The sequence below is a fragment of the Lepeophtheirus salmonis genome, chromosome 5, assembly GCF_016086655.4.
Source record: "Lepeophtheirus salmonis chromosome 5, UVic_Lsal_1.4, whole genome shotgun sequence".
NCBI classification, from domain to species: domain Eukaryota; kingdom Metazoa; phylum Arthropoda; class Copepoda; order Siphonostomatoida; family Caligidae; genus Lepeophtheirus; species Lepeophtheirus salmonis.
In genome coordinates this window covers 25,417,507-25,442,445 of record NC_052135.2, presented here as the reverse complement: position 1 = coordinate 25,442,445, position 24,939 = coordinate 25,417,507, and the positions used below count along the sequence as shown (strand labels likewise).

At 28.9% G+C, this 24,939-nt stretch overlaps 1 protein-coding gene and 1 long non-coding RNA gene across 2 annotated transcripts in view; one reads left to right on the top strand and one right to left on the bottom strand.

Moving 5' to 3' along the window:
• Syt7 (Synaptotagmin 7) overlaps positions 1–24,939 on the top strand; it is a 313,580-nt gene that overhangs the window by 124,433 nt on the left and 164,208 nt on the right. The window lies entirely within an intron of this gene.
• Positions 16,069–16,744, bottom strand: LOC139905563 (uncharacterized). Its single transcript, XR_011780429.1, has 3 exons — positions 16,623–16,744; positions 16,453–16,559; positions 16,069–16,387 (listed from the first exon to the last, which is right to left on the bottom strand). It is a non-coding gene; the product is annotated as an uncharacterized lncRNA (long non-coding RNA).

Sequence of the window (24,939 nt, the reverse complement as noted above, 5' to 3'; positions counted from 1 at the left end):
TAGATTGCCCGGGAATTTTGCAAAATGTCCGATTTTCCACATTACCCGTCATATGTACAAGTCATTAGCTTAGTGTTCTAGTCTATAGAAGCAATTCAAGGATATTCTTCTTTGATATAGCATAGAGATTTTTGAGGTATTATTAATACTCATACACAAGCTTGTGGCTATTGAAAAATTTCATCTGATTTTCTCCTTTGATTGAAAGGCCACCAGGAAGTATTCTCAAGTCATTTTAAAATAGTTGAATCGAAAGTCTCATGCTCAAGATTTTTTTCTCTCACTATTCCTCAAAATTTCATAGCAATCTGTTCATTAGTTTGTAGTTTATTGTGCTATGTGGGACGCTATTTTAGTTATTTCCAAAACAATGGATCAAAAACAACTTCGTGTTTTCATATTACACTGCTTCTTAGTGGGGAAAAATACCGCTCATTCTAAACAATGGCTTGAAAAGTGTTATAGGGACTTTGCTCCATAAAGTCAATAAAAAATAGGATTATAACAAAAAAGACAATTTTGAACAAAAAGAACGTGTATAGGGACCTCACAGACGATTCAAAGGTCAAATTGAGAAATTGTAATACTATAATGCATACTTATACTTTAACAATGCAACTCCATCAAGCCAATCAAAGGATTATTAAAAAATGAAACATTGACTAAAAATATTGTTCCAACAACTTTCCGTTTTTATTCAATATCTCAAAGAAATTTTGAAAAAATATTGATATTTCCTAAAATAATCTGCCTAATATTATACAATTGCAAAGTAAATTTGGTGACTGTATCCATTTTGAGGGACAAGAAAAAGTGCCTTATGCAAGTGTACCTAGTTTCTTCTACCTAGAACTTTGAAAATATATGTGATTTATATCAATATTTGCATCGATATATCTACACTGATAACAATGTACATTGTATATGTGTGTTGAATCTACCAAATATACATACATGCCTCCATATTCATTAGTGATGAGGTTCGTTCCAAGATCGAATTTATTCCCAGTTAGGTCTCAAGTGATTTTTATCTATAACTTTCGACCAATATTTCGTAGATCTTATTTAATAATAAAAACGGCTCTTATAAAAATGTGTGATGTTTTTTGCCGAATAATATGACAGAAAAGTACTTATTTTAAGTTCCATATTAAAGACCAATAGAACCCCAAAGACCATAATAGATCTTTCTTTAGCAAAAAATGAATGGCTTTTTGTTATTGTTACTTTTGGTACATGATTTTTGAATTTTTTAAAGAAACTCCTTATATTTTTTTACATTTAAGTTCAACCCGGAAGATTTGACTACATTCCTCCCTATCTTACGATGGCCAATGCTACTTTTACATTTGAGGGAAAAAACATATTTCTATTTACTCATTGCAAATAATTAATAGTTAAAAGTTTAATTTATCAGTGTAGTATTGTGATTTATTTTGCAATGAAGATATATAATTATGAAAAAAATCTTGTTTTCAGGTAAGTAGCCTTATTAATTGGGTAAATATTTATGTAATAAAGGGAATGAAGAATATAAATCAAACTAGAATCTCATGGGGCTATTTTTTAGTAAAATGGGTTAATCAATCTCATCATCACCGTTGGTAATTAAAGAAAGTTTATGTTTACCATAAGGAGAAAATATAAATAGATGTGCCGATATATTAGGGAAGACAGTGAAACAGACGATCAGACAATCGTCTGGGAGCCTGCCATGGAACATTTCACGGTACAGAAGGTTTGATCCCCTGACATTACTTATGTCACCTAGAACATTGATTTTTTTTGTCAACATAACCGAGGCCTCCAAACCCCCCTCAAAATAACCTCTGGAGGGTATTTTTTAACCATAAGGTACATGGCCAAAATTTGCACCAATGTATAGTACAATGTTAGGACATTATAAAAAACCAAGACTGACCCAAGGTGACCCCGAAAGACTTTGAATTTATTATATATTTCAACCCATAAAGTACCTAGACAAAACTTGCATTAATGTATAGTACTATTTGAGGGCATTATAAAAAAAAATAAGACTGTTAACCAATTTATGTCCTGGAAAATTAAGTCAGACCCCCAAAAAGTATCACCCCACCACGTAATAAACATTTACTTACAGATGCTATTTTATAGATACTATGTACCAAAGACATTTTTTTAAATCAGTCACTAACAACCTCAGAATTTTGAATTTTATGCTGTGATAACTTTAATTTCAACCAGTTAAAATATAAATACTCTTCTTTCGAATACAGAATGCAAGTAATAATCAAACAAGGGAGGGCCTTGAAGAGAGAGATTTGGGAGAGTGAATACTGAAATATGATGAGAATAATTCAGAAAAAGTTTTTTATAAAGATTTTGTAAGTTGATATGTCAAGTTGAAAATATACTTTTTCTATTTTAATTTAATATTCATGTTACCTATTTGAATAAAAAACTCTATTAATATTGGTAAATAATGCTCTGTGATTGCCTCACACTGATCAAAAATGGTATTCTGTTCACTAGCACAATATCCATTGTATTTGACTGTTGCTGAAGAAAAAGAAGTGTTGATCCAGGGGTGCAGGCATTGTAATTGCAATTGGAAGGCCAAATTATGTAATGCTGATGTCATCAGGGGCGTCCAAAGGATTTTTTTTTGGGAGAAGAAGGGCCAAAACAAAAAAAAATCGTTAGGTGAGGGATTTTTGACAATTTATGCAAAAAAAAATTTTGCCCAACTTTATAAATAACTTTTTTTGTGCGAGGCAAAAACTTTTTTGCAAAAGAAAATAATTCGGTAACTTCTAAAACTTTTTGACATTATTTTTTTTTATCAATAATTTTGAAAAAGTGGGGACCAACGATGTACTGGCCCTATGTCTTTGGCGCTACCGCTTACAACAATTTATATCACAATTTATCAAACAAAACTAATTACTCAGATGTTTTAAACAAAATAAGTTATCATTATTTCAGGAAGTATTCATGCAATCTGCGGATCGAACTGTTGAAAAAAGAAATAGAAATAGAACATCTTGAGTCATTATGTAGTGTTTTGAGACACACTGTATTAATATTCACATAGCAACGTTGTCTAAAGAAGTATTATTATATTACAGACTACATAAAGAAACAAGAAACAGTACACAGCTAATAAAAGAAGAAAAATAGAACATTCCAGAAACTCCTTTGAAAATACCAATTATAATAACACATAGCACACATGCAATCACAAAACACTTCCTCTTCAATCAGTTTTTGACTTAAGATTATAAATTGAGACAGATTTGGTTTTTCCATTATGTTATATAATGGAACTTTTCCTTAATTTCTTAACAACTTTGTAAGGACCTCATAAGGAAGTTCCCAATAAATTGGAGGATTCATATCATATATCTGGATTGCACTCATTAATTTATAATAAACTGAGTTTGAAATCTTTTCTATACTCTTGTAGTTGAGGGCAGAACTACTTCGTTCTTTTTTGTTTATTTCCTAAGGTAGTAAAGCTAAACCCGATCAAGTTTTCTTTTCAAAAAGGAATTTTGTGAGTAAAAACTTCCGACCAGACTTTATGGTAGTTTTTAAATCCAAAAGGAGATATGATGAAGTTTTTTGTTGGGGATTTGATTTTGTCATACGATAAATTAGTTAAATGAATTTTTTTTTCTACAAAGTAACATACATAATTAATAAAAGCACGTAAATCTTGCAAGTTACTAACATATACTGTTCACGAGGATTTTGACCATTTGCATATCCCTATTAATAGGCAAATCAATTTTTTGCAATAAGTTGATAACTTAACTATAACCATACATATCCATTAACTTAGGTAACAATTTAAATTTTATATGACATAATTGTACAAATTTTTACAATTTTGAAACACATATGACGTTTTTATCAATAGAAAGGGAATGTAACAAATTTTAAAAGAGACGGATATTTTTTTTCAAAAATGAAAAAAAAAAAAAAATATTCAGAAAAGGACAGATATTTCCGTTAAACAACCATTTTTTTGCTTTATTATATAAACAAATCTCCAGAAAAAATTCTACAAATGTTAAATTATCTAAGAATTCAATATTCCATTGGCAATCCATTTTTTGAACCAAAAAAAACAAAACTGAAAATGCTATTTTCACCAATCTCTTTTTTTGCCCATTACTTTTTTGATATGGTTTAAATTAAGAAAACGATTGTATTCGTATAGATATTTATTGTGATGCCAGTCACTTTTTAATATAACTCAATCCTCTATCTAGTCTCCTTAAGATCCATAAATATTATTTGAGCATAGAATAAGGTCCCTTATATGAATCCCTTGAAAAAATAGCATCCCCATCTTAGCCTGAGCAGGTTCAAAATAGGCACATTCTTTGTATTTCCCTTCGATGGAGAGGGAACCGAGAATTTATATTGCTTTAGAGACATAATCACAAAGCAAAGAATGGAATTACTGGTTCTTGTGCTTCACAGTATACATTAAATCTTGTCCAGAGAACATCCACCGTGTTATATGGGATAGAAATAAGTTATTCAAAACAGGAGGCTCCCGTCTCATATATATATTGGTCCCTGCATTACTAAGGAACTTACTCTTACTGTTCAGTATATGACTATAATTAAGTGGGCCGTTTGAACTTAATAAAAGGGTATATTTTCAATGATAGAGCTCCGTACTGAGCACATCTTCCTCCAATGATGACCCAATCTTTTCACCACTCCAAACATTTCATATGGACCCATACAGATCCGTGCAGTAAATTGAAACCCAATCCGTCCGAAGAATTTTGTTTTGATTTTAATTGCCCAAAATCACCAGAGCTTCTGAGTCGTTTTAATCACGGGAGATTCAGCATCTTCCACATACCTTCTATGTGTGTAGAACCAAATTTTTCACCAATGATGAAATTTAAATTTAAACACAAAGTCTATAACTGATCCCGCGTTTTCTCTCATTATTATAGTTTCATAGATATGTGGGACTTCAATTATCTGGTACTTCAAGATTGTTTTTATGTTGACTTACTACATTTCTTTTCCCATATTATGTGTCTATATTTCAGTTTTTACAGCTTTTTTGAGAAAAGCACAGAATAAATATATACTCTTTTATGTTAATAAGAATGTTTTTATAACATTTGAAGGCTGTTCATTTATGTGAATGGAATATTACAGAGATAATGTGTAGCAATCAACATAAGACGTCTTATATTTCTGTTGTATACGTACCTATATATATTATGCAAATAAGCCAATGACAAATTAAACTTTTATAATACTTTTGATAGTTTCTGTAAAAAGTATAGGGTGGTCTGGAATTATGAGTAAAGTCAACTACAAAAAAATACAAGTTTACTATTAACCTGCAATTGACTAAAACCTCATCCAAGTTGCATGAATTTGTTCTGAACAACTTGGCAGATATCCATTGTCGCCGAGTTGCAATAAGAAAACACAAATTTCAACAGAGTCTATGTGCATTTCCTAGGTCTGGAAAACTCAATTTACATTTTCCTTAAATATAACAAGGATAAATATATTAAATATATAGTCAAGGAGGTTAAGAATAGGTGAAGATGGAAGTCAAAAGTTTTTATGTCAAAAGTGCTCAAAATAATCTTTTTACACTTTATTTGCAGTATAGATTGGGACACCATGCCTATACATATTTCTTACTTGGTTTACCAAATCTCTATATAAAACCAATACTCTTAATTAAATTACGTTAAAGTGAATGGGACTCACCCCAAATTTAATTGAAAGCAAAGGGACACAAAAAGATAAATTAGACATAAATTCAATATCTGGGTACATTGTATGTTGTTAGACATTTATAATTTATGTGAGCATGATGTAAATAAAATACAAACTTTTTGCAATAAATATATTTTCTCGAAGTAATGCTTGATCACAATAAATTACGCCTTTTTTTTCTCATTTGTAAATTCCTATTATAAAATAATACGAATTTTAAACTTACATATGTATGTATGTATTATAAAGAATGTTTTTTTATATTCAAAACTGTCAACAAACCGTTTGGGAGCTAAATAAATTACGAATGTGAAAATGGTATTTATAAACACAACAAAAAAACTTTATTTCTTTTTGTGAAGAATTGTGCTTATTTAATTTACTAAATATTCACATTTAAGGAATATAATATAGAAAGAACATTGTAGTCCTACATATTTAGTATACCGGGCAAACATTCATTATCTACCCAATTTTTCCCCCACAAAGTATTGAAGTCCAGGGCAGGATCCTGAGTGAATCGGGAAACAAGTTTATTTACTATAAATTATTAATTGAAACCTAAAGAACATATTTTAGTCAATATATCCGTCCTCAGAATTGATGATGAGCTCCAGGTGGTGGCTGAAGTTGTTGCAGATCCTCTGGATGTACTCGGCGCTCATGGGGGCCAGGTCTTATTGACGGAAGTCTGCCGGGTGTAAATGCTGTTGGTGTTGTGGAGTCTCCTGCAGGCATTGAAACCCACGTGTACTTAGACAGAATAGTCAAGGGGGCTGAGGTCTGGCTCTGTAAAGGTCAAAAGTCTTTGCCTGAAGTTCATGTTGACCTGTAGCTACTATGAGGGTTTCTTCGCGGTGAAAACTGGTGCTTCATCTTTTTAAACACCTAGCGAGGATTATCAACGATGGATTTGATCTATGAGGGAACTTTGGTGTCATAATTTTGTAGTAATCATCAACCTTCAGCCTATATCCTAAAGGGAACCACACTGGATTCATGGCCTTCCCGTTGAATACAACCAGGCATATCATCATCACTGAAGCAGGGTGGTCGGTGGTGGTCCCTCCACTGCTACATTCCCAAACGTAACTAATCGATCATTCTGCCTGTTGAAGACAGGATAAACAGTAATAGTCTTCTAATCAGAAAATATCACAATGAGTCAACAGGATCCTTCGAGGTAGTTCTATATCAGAATTTTCTCTGCTGTTCTGTGACAACACAGTCTGCACAATACACCGCAGAGACTTTCCTCCTGCCTTTTTTCAGAGCCCTGGACTTTGCTAATGAGACTTGTGTATCTTCCTAACTATGTCAGCAATTTAGGAATTCAGTTTTTGCCTCGTAAGCCAACTTTAGGCGATTGACACGGACACGGAGGGTTTCTTGCCTGCTCCTGGATACTCATCGACCTTTAACCGCATAGTTACATTGTAATTTGTCTGCCTCGAAACCTCAATCTGCTCCCAGATAGCCCTTTGGGACAATCTTGCGCGGAGGAGTGCTGTGATCTCAATTCTCTTGTCGTACTGTGCACCCATAGTGTTGACCATAATTTTTTTAGCAATTCACAGCTGTTGTATTGTGGTCTACAACATTCCTTATTGGAACCTTGTAAAAAAATTACTCTTAACTTCTCAAAATTTACATATGGAGATGAGAAATTAATAACAGTTGGCCCAGTAATATTATAAATATATCTATTCTTAAAGAATAAAAAATCTCCATTTAATTAACTCCATAGGATCTTTATATACCCCTGTTCATTCCATAATTGTATTTTTTTTATCCACAAGGTTGTTTTTAGCTATTTTCCAATGTAAATTCCTACTTTATCTTCATTATTAATATATATGTGGTGCGTCAACATAAAAACTTGAACAAAAATAATGAAAAAGAGAAATTCAAATACTGTCATTTCTCATTTTTTTTTTTTTTTTTGTGACGATCAATTTTGTCTACTCTAAATGCAATTTGCAGACCCTCCGCAGGGATTCTTAAAATAATTAGTTCATAGAAATTGACAGTAATTCGTCGAATAATTAAAATTTAATCCATATTCTATTTTGAAAAAAAAAAATCACTATAATTTGATTTGGTGTTGACATTAAGTGGCTTTTCTGTTTTTCACCAACACTTGACCATCTCGTATCTTAATAAAAATTCAAATGTTGTATCCCTCATATCTCAAGTTATTACTATATGTTTACTTCAACCCTTTTCCATAGTTGGCGTTCATTTCTATAGACTGAAGATTTTAGTCTACTACAGCCTGACTACAAAGACTATCGTTTGAAATTTCTTTGCCGTCTCTAAGAATTTATTTCTTTAAGGTTGTATCTTAAATAATATCTTTATATTTCATGAAAAAAAAAATCAAGCTCATTTTAATATGATTATCTAATGAATACTTAACTTAAAGTATGAGAAGGCGTGCAAAATGAAATACAATATCGGGTATTCTTATGTTTTTACTTCATTGATGGGTGTATTATAGTAAATAGGAGTAAATAGTAGTAAATTTATTCAATATTAATAATAATACTGTCCAAGCGAAATTTCTATAAAGGTTATATATTATCAATATTCCTATTGAAATAAATCATCATTGTAATCCCTTCTACTCAATTTTTGAATCCTTTGTTCTCATTAGTTCTTATTTTAATATAAATTAATTTTATATCTTTTTTAATATTATCATTTACTTCAAAACCTTATTGTTTTGTCATCCACTTGCAAATTTGATCATAATATAAAACGATCAAAATGATTCTCTTCTTCACATTCGACATCAAGAATTTCCAGGAAACATAGGTCTTCTGCTGTTAATTTTAAAATATTACAATTTTTGAAAATATTCCTTTGGATTTTTTTTGTTGTTGAAGATTTTCTTCCTCATAGACCTGTTGTTTTTAAGTTATGAATAAAAAAACTTGCACTAAGAAAAGTAAGCATAAAACTCATTTTTTAGACTTAGATGCCTTGTAACTACTACAACATGCTGGAACGAAGCATTGAACGCCATATCGATGAATTTCAATGTAAAGACACTTCTGAATAAACTTTTGACCGATGAGATTAGTGAACAAAAATCTTACTTTTTTACTACATACCCAGATATTTAGAAATATACAATTGTAATTATTGTAAATTAATCAATTGTCAAATATATTATAAGGCTAAACAATTAAGATAAAATAAGAATATAAATTTAAATAAATGATGCACTAAAATAATTCCATATTTGCATTACACCGTTATTTAATATTGATATATAAGAAAATATTTTTAAGTGTTAATGTCACATTAATGTTTTTTATAATTTTCAAGGAACATAATTTTTTATTTAGTGTCAATTAATTTTGAAATAATCATTGTTATATACAGTTTTGTGACATCGTAAGCATTTAGTGTAATCCGTAATTTATTTATATATTTAAATATAATGACAAGTGATTTAGTAATTCAGAAAATGACTCTTGGCTCACTAACTTTTGAAAAATAACCATGCAAACCATCCTTATTGTCTTAGAAGTAATTAATTTGATAACTAAAGTTTATCAAACGAACTTTTTTCCAGACAAAAAAAAACTAAATTATTTTATTTCTTCCTTTTTCACGAGATGAAATTTTGTAGTGCTTATTATTTTCTCTCGCTTAACTACTATTGGATTATCATATTTGCTTTATATTACAATCTGAAAAAAGCTACATTTTTATCAAAAATGATGACATACAAACATTTTGAAATTAAAATTGAAAAAATAATAAAACTATTCATCAAATCACATGGCTTGATATGGAATGTTTTTAAGGAAAACTCTTTTTTTTTAAAGATATGACGTTTAATGTTGGGGTGCTGAAACCCCCAAATAAGTTTTTACGTTAGAATTGAGATAAAAGTAAGGTAGCGTTAAATTTCAGTTTATTTATATTTTGTATTGCTTTTTAAAAAGAACATATTTATTAATTACTAACAGTAGTACCTGGCATTCGTCGGAGTTGTTATGCCTTGATCAGCAGAATCACTTTAATTTATTAATATAGAATAAAGTCCCAAAAAATAATCAGTCTAACTGTCCATTTTTAATGGACACACTCTTCAAGAATGAAAGAATAATGATAAAAGCTGACTGAAGAAAAAAAATCCTCAAGATTTACAATCAAAATATATTTACTTTTTTAATAGAACAAGCTGAGCTTAAGGTACACAAACCCGTTACTAAACTGTATCTAAATTCACATTCCTTATTTTCTATTTGATATATGGACTCATTTTCTTTCTTGATATGATGCGTTAAGCTATACCTACACACGCTCGTTGTTAAAAATAAGTTATCGTCGGACAATTAAACACAAAAAAAGAAAGAAAAAGTTTGCTTTATCATTTAATATTAAGTTGTATTAAATTAATAAAATTATAGAATATTTCTTCTTTTTCTTATTTAAGAGCAACAGTAGGTTTTAATATGAGAAATGTTCCCTATCTTTATTGCTATAGATTTATTATACGTAGACTACTAAAAAAATGTTCATTTAAAAAAAAGTTTTTTAACAATTAAAAAGTTTAAATTAATAAACTTAACAATAGTAATATTTGCAATTTAATTGTATGTAATCTTCAATTAGTAGGCCTTCCAGGTAAAAATAATAAAATTTAAACTTATTTTTCACCAAAATGTTTATATAATTATACACTATAATTTATTTGAAAATATGTTCTCTTTTTGAAAAATGTATACAAACTATTTTTCTTTGATATTGTTCAATTTGGAATACTTCAAACTTTATATATATATACGAGTGTATAAACATTATGTAGTTCACTAACTTTATATTTGCAGGAATATTGAACTATATATATACTGAAATACTTAAGTCATAGGTCTCAAAATAGGGGGACAACTGACGTTTTACTCTTCCATTTTTTGGATGACATTAAAAATGAAAAGTTGGGTGATTCAGATATAATTACTATCTGAACAATTTTTATAACACTGTGCTTCCCCATTTGTGATTTTGGTTCCGGTGCCCCTGGCTGATAAATCTCAATACAAGGGCAACACTTTCTTGACGAGTGTAATAAATGTAACATACCTATATTCTTTTTTTTTTCAATAAGTTTGCTGGAATTTAAGCTTTTCGCATCTCTAGTGATATCTGTTGTGCGGGTTTAAATTAAATTTTTTAATACATATAACATTCGTAGAGTTGTAAAAAATATGGTATTAGACGAGCAGTAAAAGTTGCAACCTGAATAGTGCTGTATATTTTCCGAGGCTATTATAATTATTGTTTCATTCTTTGGGATTAAACATTTAACTATAAAGTGAATGAGTTAATTGAAAGTGGAGTGTTAAATGTTAGTTCTTGGTCGACTCAGTGTATAATTGAGGATCGATATCGTAGTAATTACTGCCCATATTATTGCTAGATACGGAGTGGGATTTGTGGTTATTTCCTTCCTCTCATAGTTGATTGCAGAATATAATACAACTTTATGAAATCTAGGCTATTAAACATTCATCAAACTATCAGGGTGATCACTAGTGTTGAGTTTCATTCTGGAAATCTTAGACCGGTTTGAGACCGTTATATTTTTTGTTGGACCGAATTAGTTCAGCCTGAACCGGTCTCATATACAAATTCGGTCTAGTTGGGTCCAAAGAAAAAATTTGTTTCTAGGTTGGTCCTAAAAAAAAGGTCTAGACCAATTTTACAAATAAAGTGTTTATAACATAACATCATATGTTTTTTTCAAGTAACTATCGTTATACGATATTTAAACATAGATAACTCGGGTTAATTTGATCCTGTTGTCTCTTATACAGTATTTGTTCTAGAACTTATTTTGTACTTTTCTGATTTTTTGGAAAAAAATGAATGACAGTTGATCTAGAAAAAAAATGGTATTTCATAATATTTGAGACCGAAAAAAATCGGTCCACAGTCTGGACCGAAAAATTGGTCCCAATTGGTCTAGAAAATATCACCTTAAGACCGAACCAAAAAAAAAAAAAATTGGTGCTGGACCGAGTATCAACATTAGTGTCCACGTTCAATTTCATTTTCTTTTTTAACACAGCTGCAGGTCATATTTTTACACACATAAGTATAGGTATGTACATTGTAAACACTTAAAAAGAATATTTTTTTAGAAAATAAATACACCTATGTATTTACCCTAAAATAGTAGGATGTTGATTATTCTTTGGAAACATTATTTATTTTATTTTTTTACTTTTTCTAACTTTTCCCATAATTAAAGACGTGTATTGAATAAAATATAATTTATTACTGAAAGTATGTATTTACTAGAAGAAGCAATGTATTTAGTTGAATACCAAGAAATGAGAGAACATTTCTTGTAATATACTGCGCATATTTAAATTTTTGAGTTGATAGGTTTTTGTAAATATTTTAGTGTGAGGATAGAATTTGAAAATGACCGTTCACTAAAAAATATTAAGGTATATCCGATAGCTTATTAGCATGAAGTCTATCTTCCGATTTTTACAAGGATTTTACAAGGTTACATACATATACCGGGTTGTCCATGAAAACCTGAATACTTACTAATTCAACAATAAATCAAGGTTGAGTGATTAAAATTAATTTATATTTTGAATTATTAAAGCATAAACGATTATTTAGAAGAAAACACAAACGTGAGCTCTCTAGCTACATTCAAGTCGAGAAAATGACACTAGAACATGATTGACAAATTGCCATTCGCGCACTCCATGCAATTGGGCATTTTTAGACCCACTTCTACTCCGTCAGCAAGTCAGAAACGTTGGAGAGGAAGAAGAGCTCTGTCAAAAAGGCTAAAATGGACCTGGAGGAGTTTAAGAAAACAATCCAGACCAATCCCCTCAAGTCTATGAGAGCTCATGCAAGAGATCTAAGGGTTTCACAAAGACTACCCAAAGACCTATCAAAAAAGTGGATGGAAAGATCCTTATGAGGTTACAGAGGCCACTTTTGATACCAACAATATAAAAAAAAACCATCTCCTCCGTTGCAGGACTTTTTTGAGTAAGTCTTTGGAGTTCTTTTGAACTCTTTTTTGACACTTTGGGCCCCCTAACGCCCTGATACGAACACAAGTCAAGACTTTCAGTGTTCTTCATCTAAACACAGTGGCCCTCACATCTATTTATAGTATCAATTTTCTTTCAATTATTTGTTAATTAATATATTATGTTTTGTTGAAGTGTTCAGATTTTTATGGAACACTCGGGAACATATAAGCTGAAAAGTCCCAGGCTTAAAAAAAACACGTTTTTTCCCGTTCTAAATTGTTTGTTTTTCAAAAATTATTTTTTTATGTTTTTCAAGGAGCAGTGTAAAATAATAATTAAGTAGCAAAAAATACTTAAGATAACATATGTTAAATACCATTTATGTAACCAATCATATTTTTGGGTTGCTTATGTGAATTAATTTTTCAAAGTTAAGATTAAGTTCTCAAGTATATAGAATAACAAATCAAATTAGTGTTTTACATAATTTATGTAAAAAGTAAATAATATAATTTTAATATTTGCTTAGTCATTTAAGATATTTTATATAGTTGTAAGAATATATAATAATTAAAGAAAATTATATTATTAAACTTTAAAATAAAAAAATATGAGCCTTAAACCACTACAAACTAAATAAAACACGACTAATATTAATGGATTATTTCCACATTATCTATATCTGACGGTATTGTCAGACAAACAGTGACCGATTTGGGAAACCAACAGAAATCTCACTTCCTATTCAGCAAAGACATAGCCATGAGTTATTCTGATGTTGCACTTCAATTCTACGTTTTGTCCAAAAAGGACTGACACTTAACAGCTTTTCAGTGTTTCTTTTCATCTTTTATGAGTATTCGCACGTGTGTTAAATAAGTATTTACATGTTTTATCAACCATCAAAGAATAATCATTACTAAGGTTGTAAATTATAAAAAAAATTGCCATAAGAAAGAGACTGAAAATTATCAATGTAACGCTGACAATTTAAAGAATTTTTGAGAAGAATGAAACCTGTCTGTAATGAGGTTTCCCTAAATTAGCTGTGATTAGTTCTGAGATACAGGAAATAAACTTAAGTCCCACTCCGTATCCATCAAGGACATAGATAAGAATTACTCCGTTTTCAATCCCCAATTCTACTCTGAGTCCAACAGGGACTCACAGTTATAACTCACCAACAAACCATCAGAGTTACTCTCTGTTATTCAAGAGGAAACACAATCGAAATTATAATTAATTCATATAGGTATGTTATTTCCCCACGAATAAAACAAAAAACTGTTCAAGTTTTTAATAAAAACAAGTTTCCCACTTAACAATGCTTAAGATTTACAATCCTAATAATAATAGTTCTGAAAAAAACAAAAACACAATGACATCTAGAAAATAAATAATTGTGTTTAGATCATTTTTTCTTTTAACTGTACTTATTTAAGACGTAAATAAGTAAAGGAATAACCTCTTATCTAAAAAATTAACCACTTTTTTTTTACTATCACTATCAAATACTGAACATTTTCCTTAAATATGGTGTTATTAGTATTCTGTGCATCAACACCATTTTTCTTTTAAGAAAAAAAAAAGAGAAGATGCATTTTTTATGCACACACACACACAACAAAAAAGATGCATTTTCTTCAATTAACTTTGATAGCTAATATAAAATGAAATATTCTTCTTCCTTTCATATGTGGTTAGAGTAATTATTTATTAGCCATTGTTCAGGAATCTGAGGAACTATATTTTATCTACTTTTTTAATATATTCCGAATATGTGTATTATAATAATGGAAATCGTCAAGTTATACGTATTGCCTTAGGTAAGGACACTATTTAAAATATTCAAAAATGGGATTCAGTATCGGTAATTTTTATCAGAATCGGCATCGGGATTTTATTTTAAAATCGTCTCAGTACAAGTTTCAATCATATTTCTTCCCCGCCATTTGACCCAGCATCTAATGGAGAAGCTGAAAGAGTGGTAAAAAAAAGTACGGAAAATAATATTTCAGTAGAAATACCAATTAAGCCTATTTTAAATTTATTTTGGGTAACCTACAGATGTCCACCTCATCGATATTTAGATTGGAAGTCACTAGCCGAAGTGCTTGATAGAGGACAACCTATAAATTTAACATCACTATTGATGCCAATGAAGAAGTCGCAAGCTTAATGAAGTTAGACGTGTTATTCTGGTTGGTATGGTACAAATTCTCTAGTATTTTTATACAAGAACTATGGAACATAACCAAGCTGTTAGAACAATTCTCGAAATTCTACATATATAATTTTTTTAGAGTAAAAACTTACGACGGAATTTGAAATATACAAATTTATCAATTTAAAAAAAAAAATGCTTCCCAATTCAGAACAAATGTCAGCACTACCTTTAAAATCAGGTACTACAACTTAAACAGTCACCTAGGAAACCACGTTACTCGCTGAGTGTTAGAAGAAACCCAGATTTATATGAATGCTCTAAATACAAGTGAATATGACATTATGGATTTATTAAGAAACTAGTGCAGGATTAATGATTTGTTCGTTACTATTTGAAAGAATGAATTTGTCTTTCTCATGAGTTAGTACTTATTAGTATTGTATTTATTTATGAGTTATATTTAAATGAAAGATATAGAAGTACATAGTTGACAATAATATGATCAGCCAGTATAATAAAAAATGATAGCAAAAATTAACGTGACCAAACTGACAATTTGAGGAATGTTTGGCAAAAGAGCAGCATAGTTCTCATGATGTTTCATTAAATTAACTGCAAGTTCCTATGAAATGAATACCTTTGTATCTAGCAATTATATAGACAGGGATTACTCAGATGTCGATCCTCAATTCTACTCCGAGTTCAACATGAACTTACACCTACACCTATAACTCAACCAGAAATCCTTCAGTGTTATGCTTCCTCTTCCACACACCAGTTACTATTTTATAGAGATATGTTCTCGCTTAAAGAATAAAATAATAAGAGTGATAACACCTTTAAAAAATAAAATATCTATTTAGGTAGCAAGAAACCACTCCCTCCTGTATTATGAAAATTATTTTTATCTATCTGTATATAGTACAAATAGTTTATATTTTCATTAAACATTTTTTTTATTTAATATAAATATTATTTTACAAGATTTGATTCTCTATTTTATTTAACGAAAGTATATGTTGTTGCAAAGCGTAACACAAACATATACTCAGGCATATTGGAACTAATTCTTTTGATGTTTAGCATCAAGTTAAATCTTGTATTGTAAGTATTTTAGTCAGAACAGACTCAAACATCATTTTTTTATTTTTTGTTGATCAACATAGTTTTTAAATTTTGGTGTGGTCATATTTTTGATACTAAAAGTCTTGTATACCACCCCTGCGTCGTTCTAGTGAGCACTTAAAATTAGTGGTTCAAAATATATTTATAATATTCTTTAAGCCTTACGTAAAAAAAATGTATTACTTAAGAACCACTTCTATAGCGCTGTCGTTCTTGTATTAAACAGTTAATATACGTTGTTTACTTTCTTATTTTTTTGGAGATGACTGATTCATAATTTTTGTTTTTTGCCAATATTTTTCATAATGTAATGTCACTGCAATGAAGGGTTTCAAAGAAATGTATTAAGTAGCTTTTATATTTGTGTCAGAATCTTGTTACTTCTACTTATAATTGTTGTTTGTGCCTTCATTATTTCAGCTTCAGCTCTGTTTTTAAAACTTATCCATTCTTCCAATGTCAAACTGCCAAGAATTAGCTTGTTATATCTTTATATTTTTGAGAAATAAACCTTATCATATTTTACACATCAAGAATTATTTTTATATTACATTGTCTTATAAGGTGTTGCGTCAATTGTTACTGGTGCCTTACTATAAATACTTTTTTTAATGATGTATTATATACTTATTTCTTGGGATGTCATTTTCGGAGAGTGCTAGGAAAATACAAGATCAATACTTATGGTATTAATTAATTAGGATATTTATTAACATTAGTTGCATATTGTATGTTTATGATTATTATTATGACTTTGTTTTGGAGGGGGAAAAACAGAAAATAAATAACTGCGACAAAGATAAGAAACTTTTAAATTTAAAATAACATAATGCAGGGAAAATAGTATAATTATATTTCAATATTTATTTTTTTATGTATTTTTAAAACAATTTACACTACAGAAAGGTACTAATCTTTTTTCAATGTGGGATATTAACAACATGATGATCCATTAAAGAATAGACAAAAAAGAAAAAAGAGCATATGCACCAACAGCGTTACTTTTTTTAATTGCTTAACTGTATTAAGGTGGGTTCATTGAAGTCCTTACACACTCTCTAAGCACGCATAATTTCTCCCTTTATATTATTATTATACTTTTTATTCATAAATTATTTTCATAACTAAAAAAGATAATACATAAGGATAATAATGTTAATAAAATAGGAAGAAGAAATGCGTGCCAAATTGTGCGTAAGGACCTTTATTCTGTTTTCAAAAATCCCATCCGTACATATTTCTAAGAATTGTATGACAATCAACACTAATACATAGATATAAGCACGATAAAGCACTTTTCATACAAATTAATTATTTCTGGAAAATGTTTTGTACCCATGTAACATAATAAAGGTTTGTAGGATATAAGAATATTCCATAAATATATATATTCCTTAATAGAATAGTTAATGTGCCAAAATCAGTCTTCATGAATATTTATTCGTCCAAACAATCCATCAAGAGTACTAAATACTCTATTATTATTATTCAGTTAATTGTTTAACGGTTATTCATGGTTATAATAGCTGGTATTTTACCTAACTTTAAAGTAATTGTTCTATTTTGTATCAATTTAAAAAATCTATTAAATATCCGAAATTTTAAACAAAAAAACCAATCAAATTGGAAACAAAAATCAAGGACATAGATCAAGTAAATAACAGTTGTATAATCCTGTCTATAAAAAAGAAACTATTGCACTCAAAAATGAAACAGAGCCAATTGAATGGAATGCAAAGACGTCTTTTACTTCATAATTTCTATGGAAAGTTTTACAGTGAAAACACAAAATAAATAAACCGTATCATAAGGTGAAACTAATGAACCTCAATTGTTTATATTTTATCAATTTTCTTTTAAATAGTTGAGCTTTATCACATCGAGCAATTAATTGGATAAATAACAAAATTATAGTTGTTTATAGCATTCTATGGGTTTTTTTACTTTTATAATGGACCTTGCTATTTTTCCTGATATGTGAAAGATGCAAAAGACGACGTTTTAACATCTTGACATATTTAAGAGTGTTGTTAATGTAAATATAGGGTCACACTTGATTCACTATTTGTGCAAACTCATCGGGATCTTTTTAATGGAATACTACATTATCAGAGATTCAACGATAGCCAAATATCACAATAAAATATCACAGTATCAGAATAAAAGAATTGTCACAAATAAGGAAAGGCTTTATGAAAAGCACGGATACCTCAAATCCAAAATTAATAATATTTAATTGTCTTAGATGAAGATATTAGTCGTTGGAGAAAATAACTGGGAATGCTAATATAATATCATACTAAAATATTAATTTTGTGCAACTCTAGATATATACAATAACTATTATTAAGTAAAAATAATTATAATACTAATTTAATTAGTGAGTTTCAATGTAACCGATACTTCAACTATAATACCTGGTCTCTAATTTCATGATATTACTCTTTTTTATTTATTAATCATTTCAACTTCAGTTGGGAATTTATGTAATGTATTTTTTGATTAGTTTCATTTTTTCATTTCACTGGTATCTTGTTTTATTTTCTAAAACAGTACATGTACTATTTTAACACATATTTGTAACTTAACTATTTACACTTTTTCAGAATAATAAAACTTTATCCTAAACGTAACATCAACAACAACTTTTTCTTAATTTCAATTAACAATAACCATTGAGGAAAAAATCTCAAGAAAGCGCTAATCTAAAAAGATCAGCGATATTGGCTTAAATTTTTTTTTTAGAAATTTAGTCGTCATCAATGCCATTAATTTCCTCATACGTATCTACAAAAACTTATCTATAAAATAATCTTCAGAAAGTTTCTTAACATAATATTAATATAATATAGTTTGCTTGATTCTAAGCGCATAGTATCAACATATTTAAAAATACAAACTCAGAATTTTACAACAATAAAATTAATATTTAATTAATTGAAAATTTTTGATTTATGAACAGTGATAAAGATAATGACGATAATTAATGAATAAATAGGTATACGCTTAGCATTAAATAATGTATATTGGAATAGTAACTAGAGGGCAAAATGAAAAAAGTTTTATTTTTATTTTCCAAACTAGTAATTAATTATTTCTTGTAGGAGAACATCTAAATATAAAGTAGTAAATAGAGTGTGTGCTAATTAAAGAAAGAGAGTAACACTAATAATTTGTTGGGGAGTTATAAGTCTCATTTCGCGTAGGACTAAGAGTAGAAGTGAGCATGGAAATAGAAATAATTTTTGCCTACATATATCCTTGCTAGATATAGAGTGGGATTAGTGCTTATTTCCTTCATCTCACAACTGATCAAACCCAATTTAGTGAATTCCCATTACAGCTAAGCTCCTCTCCTTCAAACATTCTTTCAACTGTGAGGAAATGTCTTCTTGATTTTCAGTTTTTTTTTTTTTAAGAATAACGGTAGGTCATATTTTATACAATTAGTAAGTCACTTTTCTGTTAATATTGGAAAAAGGACATAATTTTAACATTTAGAAATTGTGTATAAAATATTAAACGGCGAGGCCACTTATACACCAAGGCCGAAATTTGTAAATAACCTATATAATACAAAGGTATTTTTCATAATTCTATCATTCAACCCCTTGTCAATAGCAATAATTTCTGAGACAGCTTTTTTAATATATTGTTCAAAATTAGAATCTTCTTCCTAATGAAGTAATTCTTGTGTCCTACTTTGGTTTATAACTATGTTTTATTGCATACTATTTCTTTTTTTGACAGCATCAACGCAGTTAATTATGTTTTTGCTCGGTTTATTTATTGATTTGTTGTAAGAGGGATTACAAAAAAAAATTACACATTGATTTTAGTGAGACTTTGTAGTATGTTTATATATGGTAACAGTAAGAAGCCAATAAATTTTGAGGCAAAAGTTAAAATTCGAATTGGGGATACTCTGTTGGAAGGGTACATATGTTTATAGTAGGATGCCATTAAATTTTTAGAGGTCAAAGTAACACAAAATGTTAAACAAACACTATTGAATATAAATTTTTAAGAAATGGAGTTAAATAATACAAATAAATGTTAATTTTCTATAGAAATCGAGTGCCCATTCTAATTTAGATTTGCAATTATTGTATAATATTTACAATTACTCTTCTTTTTTTTTTAACATTGTCGGATTTAATTTAACTTTCTTATTTTGTTTAGCTATTTTATTTTTTTATGTGCTTTTATTGGTTTTTTTTTTAATGTCTTTTGAAGAGTGAAGAGTATTGCACAAATCTAGCCACTAGTAGACATATATATAAAAACATTATTACGCATAATTCAAGTGCTTGCATTTGCCTTTCTAAATAGTTTATAAACCATGATTATTTAAATCAATATAAAAACAATTAAATATTTTCATGTTGAATTTAAAACAAATTAGTTTAATCTATAATGAGAAGTAATAATAATAAACATGTAAAATTTTCAAGAATCCGTTTTCTCTATTGCAAATTTATCAAATGATTATGTGTTTTTGATTATCATTACAAAATATAAGGCTTAATTAATTTAAGTGCATACATAAGCGTAGTTTATATATATGCTGTGTACAAGTTGTTACTTGTATAAGTAAATTGTAAGAGTTGCAAACAGAAAATAAGATAAATAATTTGAAATGAAAGATTTTTCAGTACTTGGTGTTAGAATAATCAAACTATTGAATATTCCATAGATGATCGATACATTACTAGTTGAATTTTTGATTATTTTATACAGATTACTAAAATAGAAGTTCTCTGTGGCACATGATATAGTTCATATGCCCACTGCTATATTATACTTAAAAACATAATAACCAAGTAATTATTATAGCGATCGATAATTTCATTCCCAGTAAATTCCTTTCCTGGAAACTTCATTCCCACTTTAAAGATGAATATTTATTGACGTCATACGGTTTATGTTTCTAAAGTAGTTAGTAGTTTGATGGGTAGGGCTATACAGGGAAAACTTGGTAGTCGGCAATAGAGATGAGTGATGGAAGGAAGACGGATATGAATTATTCATGGATTCAAAATGACATCATGATAAATCTTTAATATTGAGTAGGAATGGAATTCAAATCCGCAGATATTATTCATACCTTAGGAAATAGAAGTAAATCCCATAATTACTCTTCCTCTTCTTCATTGTCTATCACTAATCCTAATTCTTCTCATCAATCGACAATCATCAACATGAGGATCCTCTTTTCTCTTCCTTTCCTCTTTTCATAATTATAATACACGTAAACAATTAGCTATTTTCCCTGGGCCTTTCCTGTCTTCTCAAGGATCACTTAATCTCCCTTGCTTCAAGCTCAGCTCTGGATTTAATCCTACAATAGTAGAGAAAAGGATCATCATCATTCATAGGATCATGCTGGGACTCGTAATATTTTCTTAGAATAAATTTTTGATTCCGTTCACATCCAATCACAATTGTTCAAACTTTAATACGTAGGTTTCAAAGTATTGGGAAGGAATCGAGGAATACTAGTGCTACGGTTAGTTGGAAAGAATCATTGGCATTCATATGAAGTCAATTTCTTTATCAAAAGATTTGGACCCTAACGATTGATGAAAAACAATGTTTCAAAACCCTTCCGAACTAAAACACCCTTTTTAGTGGTTGATAAGTACAAGAAATCGATAAATATGTAGAGTTGTCGAACTTTGATAAATGAATAAGATAAGAATATCTTCACAACATGAGATTTAAAGTTGGAATGTCATTCACTAATATAACTATCATTATTATTTCACAGTCAATTTTAGACTAATAAAAGCTCAAAAAGTCCACGACTAGTATGGAACACCTTCCAAAGACATAAATAAAACCAGATAAATCTTTCAAGGACAAAAGTTACCAATTTTTTTACGAACAATTTGATCTGCCACTTCAATCTTTCCAGCCGTCTTAGTCAGTTTCTTTAAATATAAAGAAGGGTGTCCATGTAAAATAAAGATAAAACAGGGGATCTGTAGTGATATAATAATAATTATATTTATTATCATACCAATGTAAGATATCTCATTCTCTCTTTAGTATTGATATTTTTATATGGATTACTAATTATCATCAAAAACATTTTTAATGATTGATTTATTAAGTTAAATGTTTTATTGAGTATTTACATATATTTATACTAGCTCAAACTATAATCATTGCTATATATATTTATTATTAGATAATTAAATATATTTTCCTACTGTATTTCTTATTTTAGTATATCGATTGCAATTAGCCGAATATATAAAGTTATTGAAACGTTCACAGCTTCAGATTTTTTAAAACTAATAGTTGTTTTTTTTTGCTATCGAAGTCTATTTGTGTGGGTTCTACTAAATAATATATATGAACATCTTTCGATCATTAACAAAAGTATTCTTAATTAAGGATACATTGTTTTATATCACTTTATTTCAGGCAAATCTTTTTTTGGCATAACTTAAGTACTAAATCAGGTATATGATGAACTTTTTCATTTTGTTGTAAGCTCTTTTAAATTACGCAGGGAAACAAAGTCTGTGCGGGAAAAAGGCTGAATTATAATTCTTTATACAGTTGATAAGTAAATATACTTTCTACTAAAGTTTTTAGAAAGTTACATTCAATTTTTATACATTTTTACATCTTAACTAATTGAATTTCGGATTATGTATTATGATTAATACTTGAAAAAAATAGTTTCTACACTTTTCGTATATCAGTCTTTAAAGACACGAATTATATCTCTTCCTTACCAGGGTCACCGAAATAAATAATTATGAAACAATATCCTCTATTGCGCCTACAAATATATTTACATATGAATAACCCCTAGGTCGTTTTTTATTTTGGCAGGGATGTGTAGGGTTCGTTCAACCACTGGTTCTGTACTAATATATTTGAAAAAAATCTTATAAAATAATTATTGATATTATCCAAGGAAGTGTTGTATTACAGAGGAGAACACCAAATTTTCACCAATGAAATTCAGCAGAGAATATAGTTTACCCTTGAGTGCAAAATCCAAACTTATCTCATTTTTTCTCTGGGTTGTCAAGTTTCAGAAATATTTGAGGTTATAGTAATTCGAGACTATTATCGTTCAGAGACATTTTTCATAATCAAGACAATCCCCAAATTGAAGTACGATTAATAAAACTGATGTAAAAAGGTATTTTATGATTATAAAAATATTTTTATTGATTCTGTATCCTCTTCTGAACTCGACATATTTCCATTTGTCAGGTTAAAAATGATGAAAAACGACACTCTTCTTGAGACCATTATAACTTATTCCTCCTTTACAGTGATAAGAAATATTATAGCTCATATTATAAAATAATAATTCTGTCATATATTTAAAAAAAAGAGAATAAATAGTCTCGAATTACTATAATCACAAATATTTCTGAAACCTGACAACCCAGAGAAAAGATAAGATGCGTTTTGGATTTTGCACTCAAGGATAAATTATATTTTCTGCTTAATTTCATTGTTGGAAATTTTGCCCCTCTATTTGTTCCCCTGTGTTATCATATAATCTTTATTTTAGACTTGATTAGTGTATTAGGAAATAAGTAGTTCGAAGGTGTGTTAATATCAAGTTTTACTATGATTTCCATTCGTGTTTTTTTTTTTTTTTTTTTTGACATATTTGACAGTCCATCGAAATCTGAACACATACTAATTTAATAATCAATGAAGGTTCAGTATTTGAAATTAATTCATATTTCGATACATTAAAACATAATCCATTAATTACAAAACCAAACCAAACCTGATCTGTCTAGCTTACGTACAATTCGAGAAAATGTCACTTACACACTCCCATCAGTTCACCTGCAAAGAAACAAATAGAAAATACATAAACCATTTATATATTTATAAATAAAATAGATGCTCTGGGTGTATCCTTTATAGGTCCCCACACTCTTGAACCTAAGAGGCTGAAATTTTACATGGTTTAGACAGGGTTGTGATTTTTCCGGGAGGGTCATATCAGGGAGGCTTATTCTATACCTAAAACAAAAAAAAGTTGTTTTTTTTTAGCTCAAGGAGACTAGATAGGGACAAATAATTGCGTTTTATAAATTTACTAAAAGTTAAAAAAGTTACGTGCAATTAAGAAATTTGTGAAAATTGCAACTTAGTTTTTTTTCAGGTGCAAAAAAAAAAAGAACTTCCAATTAAATATTGGATTCATAAATAAATTAAAATTGTAGAAATTAGTTTGGAGATTTATTTGCGTATAAATTTTCAATTTTAGAACGAAATGCCACAAAACAGTCCATTATATACATACACTTTTAAACTCTCATGATAATTTATAGTATTTTCAATTTTTCAGAATATTTTATTTTATTTTTTTTTTCAATATTTGTAAAAATGTAACAGTTAACGCGGCTTATTTTTTCGAGAACATTATTCTCCATAACAATTTTTACTATTGTAAGTACAGAAAAATACTGGTACGATTGTGTTGCTTTTTAGAATGCCAATTAGTCCTATTATCTATTTTTGCAAAACATTATTGCAAAAAAAAAAAAAAACGAATTTTGATTTGACAATTTTTTTGACAAAAATAAAAATTGACTTCTCACATAGATAATTTTTATACATTAGGTAACCCTTTGCTATTTTTATGAATATTTCAAAGTTTAATTTATGAAAACTTATGTATTTAATGGAACCTTTCTAGAGGATAGTTCCAAACCAATATCATTGCTTAGAATGGTTACTACTTTACAATATATACTGTTGTATTTAATTTTATATCAAAAAACACAAAAATTTACATTTTAGAATCAACTTTTTGCTTTGACAGTATCAATGTTGAATTTATGTATACCTCAAACTCGAAAAGTTTCCTTAATT